The sequence below is a fragment of the Ctenocephalides felis genome, unplaced genomic scaffold (assembly GCF_003426905.1).
Source record: "Ctenocephalides felis isolate EL2017-DRISC unplaced genomic scaffold, ASM342690v1 CF-g0.4_SCAFFOLD_01604, whole genome shotgun sequence".
In the NCBI taxonomy this organism is placed as follows: domain Eukaryota; kingdom Metazoa; phylum Arthropoda; class Insecta; order Siphonaptera; family Pulicidae; genus Ctenocephalides; species Ctenocephalides felis.
In genome coordinates, this window is record NW_020537758.1 from 20,622,020 (window position 1) to 20,633,379 (window position 11,360).

An 11,360-nucleotide genomic window follows, 5' to 3' on the forward strand; every position below is an offset into this window, starting at 1 on the left:
TAATTAGGTCTAACAGGGCTAGATGAGGTCTTGTGGCAACTTTCTTTTCAATCTGGTGGACTGACCATCCAGGTAAACTCTGCTGGCCAATTCATTGAGATGTACGTCAATCCTATTTTTATATTTAGAAGCAACCACTGAAATTTGTTCCTATATTGTGGCTACGATAATCTATAATCAAATACGATACGAATATTAATCTAAGATTGACTTGAGCATATTAGTTTCATTTGTTCATTATGTATTCTGAATTATACATTTGAACAAGTAGAGCTTAGTTTAGAGCCATGGACTCTAAGAAAGGTCGACAAAAACTATCTCAAATTTTTAACTAAGAATGAAGACAGGTGCATCAAAATTAAGAGGACTTATAAAGTTATGACCTATTTAGGTGATCCAAAAAATTGTATCTATTAGTAATTACCCACTGAGTAGCTACTAACTATCTAGAATTATATTCAGTTCTAACTTATTAAATGTAATTAATTTTCTGATTGTTATTATTAAAAAAGTAAAAAAAAGTGGCATATATTATTCCTCCATAATTTTAGTTCATCCTCATATTGAGCTACTCGTTCCCTGTCTCTGGATTTAAGTTTACCCTGGTGTCCCCGTCGTTGCCCAGATTTCGACCCGAAAGTAGTGTGTATAACAGGCGAGCGGACTATGCACGTACACCGCACTGCGAATTAATCTCCTACTTTATATTAACGATATGCAAGGGGCGTTTACTTGTGGACATTGGATACGGGGCGGTAATAGATATTAAATGATGTCACTATCGTTTGTGTTGGACTACGTAGTACGTTGCACGGCAATGTGTATCGTTGCTGATAAATTATAATTAGATATGTTCAATATGCACACTGGGATGTTTGTTCGCATGTTTCGAATTTGCTCGTTTGGAATTGTTAGCAGATTATTTATTATATTGCGCTGGATAAAGATTATTGCCGTTTCAAGAACCCAAAGGTAAAGAAACTATCAAAAGCTTCCAAGCAGCAGGATAGTTTTTTGATAACTAAATTTGCCAGAAATTTGAAACAATTTTAGTTTATATATTTGTATCTAATTCTAGTTCATAGCTTATGCTATAAATTTATGGTGAAAATAATTTGAAATTTTATAGAATAAAATCAAACTTGAGCTTTGAATGCGTAACAAGTTAATAATGAGGATTTTTATAAATTATTTTGAATGGGTATTCAAAAAAAATAACGTTCTTGAAATGGCCAAATTACTTTACAGTGTAATAATCATGTATTAAATTACATAACTTAATTATGGGTTATGATTGTTAAATTCTATCATATTCAAAATGTTGTTTATTTGTGAAACATGTATTTCATTTTGTTCGTTTTTCCTGGTTTGAACTTGTTAATATGCTGAAAGATGACACACGTACAGTGTCCAATCTTACATAAAAAAAAGTTAAATTATTTATTGATTTTTATCTCGATTATTTATTTGCAAATAAACAAGTCAAAAATACGGAAGAGTAGGACTTAAAGATCCGAAATTAAAAAGATCCACCGCCGGTATCTGAAAAAAGTAATGTTAAGATTTGTTTAACAACACTAAAACGAAATTCTTGCGGCATTGCAGAAAACAAACGGCATTATTCGAAAACCCTTAACAAAAGTATTTTCTTTCGTTATTATTTTTTTCTTGTGAGCACTGTTGTTTAGTTTACGAAACCTCAATATAATCAAGCATACGTTATTTGTTTCATAATATTTATTGTTAATTTTAGATTAAATTCAACAGTTTTGTTTTATATAACCTCATTTTTTTTTAATTTTATTTTCAATAGCAATCAGAATACATGACAATTCTATGAGCTATTTGGCTTATGTCATTCACTCGCACACATACACACACACTTTCAAACACATTTATAAGATAATCTGATAAATATTACATTCATATTTAGAGAATCACTTCAATAAGTGATTCTACTATTCTGTTTACATAAAGTTTAAATATTTCTAAGGGTCCTTTATATTATCTTTGGGCAGCTTCTTCTTCAGTCTTCTTAGCTGGGAGTTTTACTGAACATAGTCAGATAGATATTTGTTTGATATGTGTCATTTGTTGCATTTGGTTTGGTTTTCACAATACAACTGCTCAAATTTAAATTAGACCTTTGTGCACCGCTCTAACACTTTATAAAAGTGTAATTTTGTATCATGAATGAAACGAATATTAATTATGTGAAAAAGAACTCAATATATTCTATATTATTGCACTAACTTTATTTCATGTCGTTTCAAGTTACACGCAGTTTAAAACTCATTTACATATCATCAGTGCAAAATATCCTAAAATTTACACATCAAATAGTGTAAAGCTTTGTGAAAAAAATATTTTATTGTCAACTCTTTCTAACATCTCTTTCATCCATTTTGCCCATAAACGATATTATGCAGATAGTTTAAATCTAAAACTTACATTTTTATTCGTAATTACACAAGCAATATCATAACTCTTTTGCTTTCAACAATGTTGTTCCTTTTTATACTCCGACCTCCCTGGAAGCCTTCGTAAAATCTCTTGCAGTTATTATCTATAAAACTCTGCAGTACTAGGAATATGAATATTTTCCCTTATGCGCGAATATTATATTATTATTAATCGAGTATGTCGTATAAAAGAATCATAAACATTATATATTTTCCGAGAGCTTACTTTCGCTCCGAAAAAGCATGTTCGACGGTTCCATCCAACTCCCGTAGCTTTGTGTCAGAGCAGCGACTCGTAATTCGGAATTTATTGCATAGTTTAATACGTTTATCCCTATGATGATGCGATTTCATATCGTTATAAGTTTAAACGATATATTAAAACCAGATTTTGACGTGAATGCAAATTAAATGTATTGCTATTATTATTGAGCACACGTTATTGAATTGTTAATAAACGTTTATTTTGTGTCAAATATTTGGTATCGGAGTTTTATTTGTTGTTATTAAATTATAAACCACTCTAAATTACATAGAGTAGTAACAAATACAACTTTATAATATGCAAATTCATACCAACATTTTATTAAATATTTCGAAAACTGTTTATCATATCAAATCACAACCAATTGTGAACAATTAATTAAATAACCAGTAAAATGTAACAAGTGATTATTGAACTATATACTGCGAGAAGTTTTTTTTTGAGATGTTTTGCTGATTTTTAAGTAATTTGAGGACGTTGATTCTAAAAAATAACATATCTTTGCCTACAGCTCTAATTTTTTAAATATACCAATGTCCTACGACTGTGGACAAGTCCTGACTGATCTCTTTGTAAGCATCATGTGAACGTCCTATTTTCCTTGATATTCCTTCTCCATTGTCATGATGTCTTGGAGAATACTCTAGCACTGCTCTTCTTCAACATCTCCAAAATTGTTCAGAAACCTTTCTAAATGAGAGTGCATTTAATAAATTTTGATCCCAGATCTTTTAAATTAGATAACATGCCTTCAACTTGCCTAATAAAGCTTCTAAATGTTTTGTTTCCAAAAAAAATGTTTCAACCAAAATGAATAACCTTCTGGTTTTATTCCCAAACCAGATTTAACGAACCGTAGATTTTTTATGAGTTACCCAGTATGAGGAATATCGAATATATCAGTTTTTAACACTTACTTTTTCTTTTTTATTAACGTTGATCTCTCAATAAAAACTGGTACTATACCAACTGAAAATTAGAAAGATATGTAAGAAATTCCAGCAAATATTAAAGAACTCAATGTGGTTTTTGTTAAAAATATAAAAGTTGCTTTTGTTAACCCGTTACGTGGTAAGCAGATGTTGATGTTCTAGGTTGTTTATCATTAGCATGAATAGGGGTTGTGTAGTTGATCATGAGTAGACCCCAGGACTATTAGGGTCGTGGGGCATGAGCATTAAATGGTTTAAAAACGAGCTTATACAAGAATTATATGAATTTTAAGATTAGCCTAACCTTTACATATATTTATATATAAAAGATTCCCATTATTAAATATTATATTATTTTTTATTCATTTTTCTTTAATTCAGTAATATCATTAATCAATTATTGCATATGCGTTAATTGTGTTTGATCTGAAAAGACTCGTTGAATCCATGGTGATTTGTATAAAAATTTGACCAATCTCATTGGACAGGTTTATTAATTCATCTATTTCCATATGCAAAAGCTCTATCTATCAGATGGTATCTTTTACAACGTGTGTGATATATAATATAATTTTACAACACGAGTGATAAATAACTTGGGTGCAATTGCCGTCGTAACGTTGTCATTGTAGCATTACTTCGGCGTAGTTGCTTCGAGTGTTTACTATTCGTCTATAAATTCATGTAATTGATTTCTTTATACGTTCGCTCTTATATGTATTTTCTTTTACTGGTCGTATATTCTGAACGAGCCCCTCGTGAGGTTATGGAAATGCCAGTTCCGAAGCTCGGAATACCATACGCATAAAAGAAAACTGCCACATATTTGTATATAAAATTATATGCATGTACATAATATACACTTGCGCTTCGAAAATATATCATCATTTATCGGCGTTTCTTCTGCGTTTTATTAGTGTACAATGTCTTTTTTTCGAGGAAAAGTTTCTTGTATGACCACCGTTTGTATATAGGTAACTGGATTGCAGTAAAGATTTTGATTTATAACGTTTTGTTAAAAATACATACGTACACATATACGTACACACTCATATATATATATATATATATATATATATATACACCAATTTATAGAATCTATACGTTTTAGTCTAATAACTAATTGCTTCTGTATAAAATTTGGGAGACAAAATTTTAATTTAACCTAAGTTTATGAATTTTAAGGGGCACAACTAGTGTAACCGTCTAAAAAAAGTGATTTTTGGGAATTTATATTAAAAAAACTACTTCATCAATCATTTCAAAATTTCAGGATTATATTTATACATGTTTTAAGAATGCATAGTAAATTGAAGGAAAAAAAAATTTAAGTTATCGTCGATCTCTAACGGCGCGACAAAAAAAGGTCCTTCACTGCTGCAGTGATTCCGGCCTTCTACGTGGATGAACTTTAAAAAAAAATTATCGTTAAACTAGATAATATTGTCTATAAAATGAACTACGATAAAGAAAAAAAAACAAAAATTGACAAAATGACGACGTTTTTTTTAAAAAAAGTCGAATTTTACCCAAAATATTGATCGTTTTTGGACTGCCAAAATTCGATTTTTAATCCGATAAAAAAAATCGATAGTTCATTCTACGGAGAACTATATATAGAACATGTAAAAAAAACTTGATAGTGATCGGATCATTTGTTTTTGATTAATCGCTGCAGCAAATTCGGAAAATGCTGTTTTGAGAAAAATGCGTTTAAAGATTAAATGATCGTTATACTATATATTATATATGTACTCTTTAAATGGCTGTAACTCAAAAACTATTTAGGTTATCGATTTAAAATTTTGGTATGTTATTCTTAAAGGTATAACTTATTGAAATATGGAAAAATTGAAAATTCGATTTTTTGAAAATTTCGCACTAGTTGTGCCCCTTAAGGTTGATCAATTTGACGAATTCTGACATCAATTTACCTTCTTGTGGAGAAACTAAATACCTGTTACGACTGCTCCTTTTGATTGAATCATAGCTAATCGTGGAAATCGATCATGTCATTAATTCTCGCATATGTGGCTAATAGATTCGCCACTAAGCCTCCGAGGCTTAGAATCGACTGTGTACTGTGGAATCAATTAATGTGGATTTCTGTGACCCGATCCGGCGTACATATCGCTTCGACAAATATGTAATAGCGACAAAGTTTGGGAATGGTTTACATAAATCATTCCTTGTTTGTTGCTAATAATATAAGTTTTGCTTTATAATATTATTATATATTTTACTTATTTTTCGCCTAAAGGCCAAGTACTAGAAGAAACATATATCATTATATATATAATTATATTTAATATATATATATAATTATCTATATATTATATATATATATTATTATACATGTCTTTTAAAAATCAATATTTCTTTTCAATTATGTTTTCAAGCATTTTGAATTTAGTGAACATTATGGATTTATTCAAGTATTTTATTACAATTATAAGTATATGAAAAACATGTAACAATAACGATGAAATTTATAATTTATTATTAATACATTACATATGTTTTATGTACGGTTAGAACAGAACTCTTAATAATAATCTAATGATAAAAGGGCAGATACTGTCTATTTTGAATTCAAGTAAGAATTCTTTATATCAGTAATACAGTGCAATTTAATTATAATAATAAATATTTTTATTGTTTCAGGTAAGCCTTAGTAATTTACAACACTCTTAGTACCTACATCTTAGAAATGATTTTCTTCCAAATGGTGAGTTTTACTTATATTGTACTAATTGTAAAAAAATGTGTCTTAGATGCTAGAAGCTATTTTGATAATTAGAAACAATGATAAATTATATTGAAATCGAAGAAATCATTTTGAGGGTCTAAGATTTCTCGAATTCGATTTTTTTGTGGTTTTGAATATGAATGTGTAGTAGTAAGAAGTAACTAGTAATAGTACGAGAGTATTGATATACGCGTATGCCAGTAAATATATTTATATATATATATATATATATATAATATATTCATATATAATATATATATATATATATATATATAATATGCTCCCCCAGATCCCCCAATGAGTCCGCTTGAGCGTTGTCACAAGTCTATTATTCACAAGTATTGATTAGGATTTTGTAAATCACGGTATGCTTTTTAAAATGTTCAAAAAAAACTGCGAAGAGAAAAGTGAAAATACTGATTTTGGCTATAGTACCTGCAGCAAAATCACATTACCAAAACTGGTGTATGGTTTATTCAGTAACACAGAGAACACGTGCTAACAGGCATCGGTTTTGCGGTTGAAAAGCCGCGGCACTGGCTATTTCGCGATCGATTCGACATTCGACGCCCGGACGGCGCTTAGCTGTTGTTAGTGATACAAGAAATAGTCAAAGTATCGATACCAAGTAATGGAAAATAGTATCGAATCAAAATATGATTTTACACTCACGATTCACTGTCAGTATCGATGATGATGAAATTTAGTGCCGATCAGGGACAATACTACAGTGCTAAAAAGTGGAGTCGAGTCTAAGTATTGATACAGAAGAGGTGAGAGTGGCTACGGTAGTGACAGTGGTCATAAAACAGCTAAACTATACTAATTTTGAGATAGGGTCCACAAAGGTAGAAAGATGAAGTATGTTTGTTCGAATAAGTGTATATAATATCATTGCATTGAGTCTTTGCCCTACATTAACATCTATATTAAGGGGATAGTATTCAGTATTTTTACGTAGACTAATATTCAAATCAACATTTAATTTACTTTTTCTGAGCTAAGTGGTAAATTAACAAAATTATTGCTGATCAAAAAAAGTGGCACAACCGTACTCAGTCTCCTGTACTGACAGAGGTTTGATCCAGAGTATTGATTGCAGGAAATACACTTGAAAGATTATATTTATGCAAGTTGGAGTTAGAAGTATCGACAACGAGCACTCAAAATAGTATTGGTATCGGCTGCTTTTTCATTGAATTAATGTGTACGGCCAATACCAGAAAAAGTTATTGAAAAGTTGCGAATGATATATTTATATATTGAAATGAATTATATATTAGTATCTAAAAAAAATTAACCCTTTCCAGGACAAAAAATAGTATGTCTCCTGTTTTCCGATATAAACAATGTTAGTAATTATATTTTAATCTTTTATCCTAGGAGTCTTGATAGTCTACAGATATCGATACCCCTGAAAGTATTGAAACTGAAGTATCGATTCCTGAAGGAAGTACCCGACACTATTCTACCACTAGCTGTTGTATCTGCCGCACGCATGTGTTTCGGGTTGCGCCCGAACGGACACATGCCGACTTGTTGCAATGTCCCTTTGCATTCGAAAATGCTCCGGTTAGCCGAAATAATTTTTCTGTGATATTTCATTGTTGATACAATTTTTCGTCAACGTTTATGACCAATTTGAATTATTCATAAAGTATTCGATTCCTGTTGATGGGGAGACGTAGTGATCAGATATTGGCAAAAACAAGCGTACCCGTTGAAAGTTGCAGAGGCAATGATGGCACTTTCCTTTGATTATTTTCATCGGGATATTTTTGTAGCATCAATTCTTTTCTAATACTCGGTATCTATACTTTGGCTCGATAAATGTACCACTAGTTGCGAATAATATAGTGCTGTGTGTGTTTGGTCGCGCCTGAATTGCTCGGGTTTCGGTCGCTGTCCTTAACGCCAGCGCAGCGTTAATTGTTTATGACTAGGACGCCCGGCACGCGCTTCTTCGTTCGATGCAACGCGCGTTCACAAGGACTATTATTATCGAATTCTGGGATATTTGAACTAAGGTTCTTCATAAAATACATATGTAATACGTTCTTCAATAAAATTGACACGGATAGTTCCAGTTGACACTACTAAATCTATTGAAATTAACTGTCTTAAAAATTTTTCAAGGCTCATCCAAAACTTGGGTAGGCAAAATTTTTTGTACAGGGACTATTATTATCGAATCCTGGGATATTCGAACTAAGGTTCTTCATAAAGTACATATGCAACATGTTCTTCAATAAAATTGACACGGATAGTTCCAGTTGGCACTACTCTAATCTATTTGAATTAACTGTCTTAAAAATTATTCAAGGCTGATTCAAAACTTGGGTAGGCTAAATTTTTTGTACTGGGCAAAGTTCTTAAATTTTTAACTTAAAATTCAATCACTATTTATATAGTTTCAAGGTTTCTCTTTACAAACATATTATTTATTTTTAAACTTGTTCAAAAATTAATAATTATATTATATGTAGCAACCATGCAAGTCACAAATAAAAGTAAAATTGTATAAACTAGACAACTAAATGGTTTGTTTCGCACTATTCCATAACAATACTCGCGTTCGATGATTTTAGTCCGATCAGTTTTTATTTATAGAGTTTATTATTCAACTTTTCCTTCATTAATAACTAAATTAAATCATTCAGAAGAAAGAAAAGAAATCCAAAATGGTAAAATTTAGCTTAGAATATATAGCTTATTTGTGAAATAAGTTTGGCAAAGAAACACGATTATACTATATTCAGTAATAATTACTATATATAAAAATTATACTAATATTAACCAATCAATCGCCAAATGAGACATTTTTAATTAAATTATCTTATAAAGTTGCGATGGCCCACGTGAAAATTTTTCTAATAATATCGTTGGAATTAACGTGTTGAATTATTGATTATTGATTACAATTTTATGATCTAAGGCGACAATCATTTCGTAATAGTGCTAGGGAATAGAATTGCTAAGAGAGATTTTTTCAAAGCTTTTTATTTACATTTTATTACCATATTATGGTGATAAAGGATAATAAACCACTATTATTATGGGGTTTAGTAGGCGGAGGGTAGGGGGGTTGATTATTTACCTATAATCTTAATTTTGTATAATCTTATAGTTTATTCGTATTGAATATTATCTAGCGATATAGGAAAAATTGGCATTGAAGCTTTAACTAAGGTAATAAATATACACCTGTTATATATCCTAAGTTATATTCTTCCATTTTTATAATGTAGTGCACCTGTAGCACCCGGCATTATATCGCTTTTAAACTGTTGCTCAACTTGATTTTCGCACTTTGCTCTCACACTATAACTCCATTATAATATTACACGACAAGTTATTATTATTTAGTATAACATTCATTTTGAAATGAATTTTGATAAGGCTTCTTTGCTTTTCTATATATGATAGTAAACTAGGAAAAAGTTTTTAGCTGCATCTACTTCAATTATCGGTACGTGAAAATTCCATTATTATTCAAAGTAGTAATATTAAATACTGAACACGTAACGTAAGGGGAGTATAATTAATTGCTACGCTGGACTTTGTAAAGTCTAATCTATTTAATTGTATTGAGGCCAACAGAGGTAGTTGATCAAGTTGCTTTGCCAGTTTCACATTTCATAAAAAATAATAATAAATTGTATTAGAACAACGCTAATTACATACTTGAATAACGATCAAAATTCTTAATATATTACACAGTATAACTTTAGACGACTATAAATAGTCGGTTAGTGAGTTGACAGTATATTTATATATTAGAGTGTCAAATGCACTGAGTTGAAAATGAATTAAAAATTATAAAATTGTTTAAAAACTTCGAAGATTCTGATATAGGAGAGCTAGGGGTCTGTTGTAACAGTATTTTTAATTAGATCCGCTGACAATATTTCTCTGAAATTAAGTTTAGTATACACTATCCTTTACCAAGGAAACACATACCATAGCTATTGTTCATGTATAATTAAAACATTTTCTAAAAAAAGTGCGCAGTTACATTTTACTCGGGTTTGGGGCTAGTGTACCTAGGCAAGTAACAAAAAATCACAATAATATCTTTCTAGCAATTATTTTAACTAAGCTTAATCTTGCAAGTATATGTGTAGCACATTTTTCATGTAATTCTACATGTTCCCACATCTTACAAAAGAAGCACTCCGCCGAATCTACCTTATTTGTGCAAGCTCACCAAAAACTTGACATACCACTTTTTTATTCGAAATATATTTCTCGTTTTGTCCACTCCGGTTTGTAAATCTGTTTGTATAATCCCAGGTGTCATTTTTTACGAAATATTATTTCAAGGTTGTAAAATGTACCCATAAAGTTAATATTTTACATTGGTTAAATAACGCAGCTATTATTTGGAAAATTATTTAAAATTAAAAATAAGACTCCGGAACTGTTTAACCATAATATACGTCACTTTTGCCCGCTTATGAGGTAAAACGGATAAGGTGATCAATTTTTGAAAAACAGGGGAAAAAAATTTACAATAATGAATCAGCTGGGTTTTACTGAATATAGACAGATAGTGTTGTTCGATAGGTGCAATTTGGGTGACATAATTGGTTTTGTTTCACAATAATGTTCAAAGTCAAATTTCATTTTTTTGCCCCCATCTAACTTATATTAAATTCTAGGTTTAGCGCCATAAATTGTATGTTGTAATTTGTTAGATATAATTATGCTTACGTTTATCGTGAAGAATAAAAACAATATTGTGAAGAGTTTAAAATTCTTGCAGAGAGCTGAGTTCTAAAAAATAACTTTAAATTATTTAAGACAGCGCGCGTTCCTGAAACAATAATTAATTTCGTGTACGGCATCGCAGTAAATCAGAAACGGGTGAGAGGACCGTACATTGTTACCTATACACATGGCCAAACCGAATAATATTAAATATACACGTAGGCCCGGCAGAGATACGACGG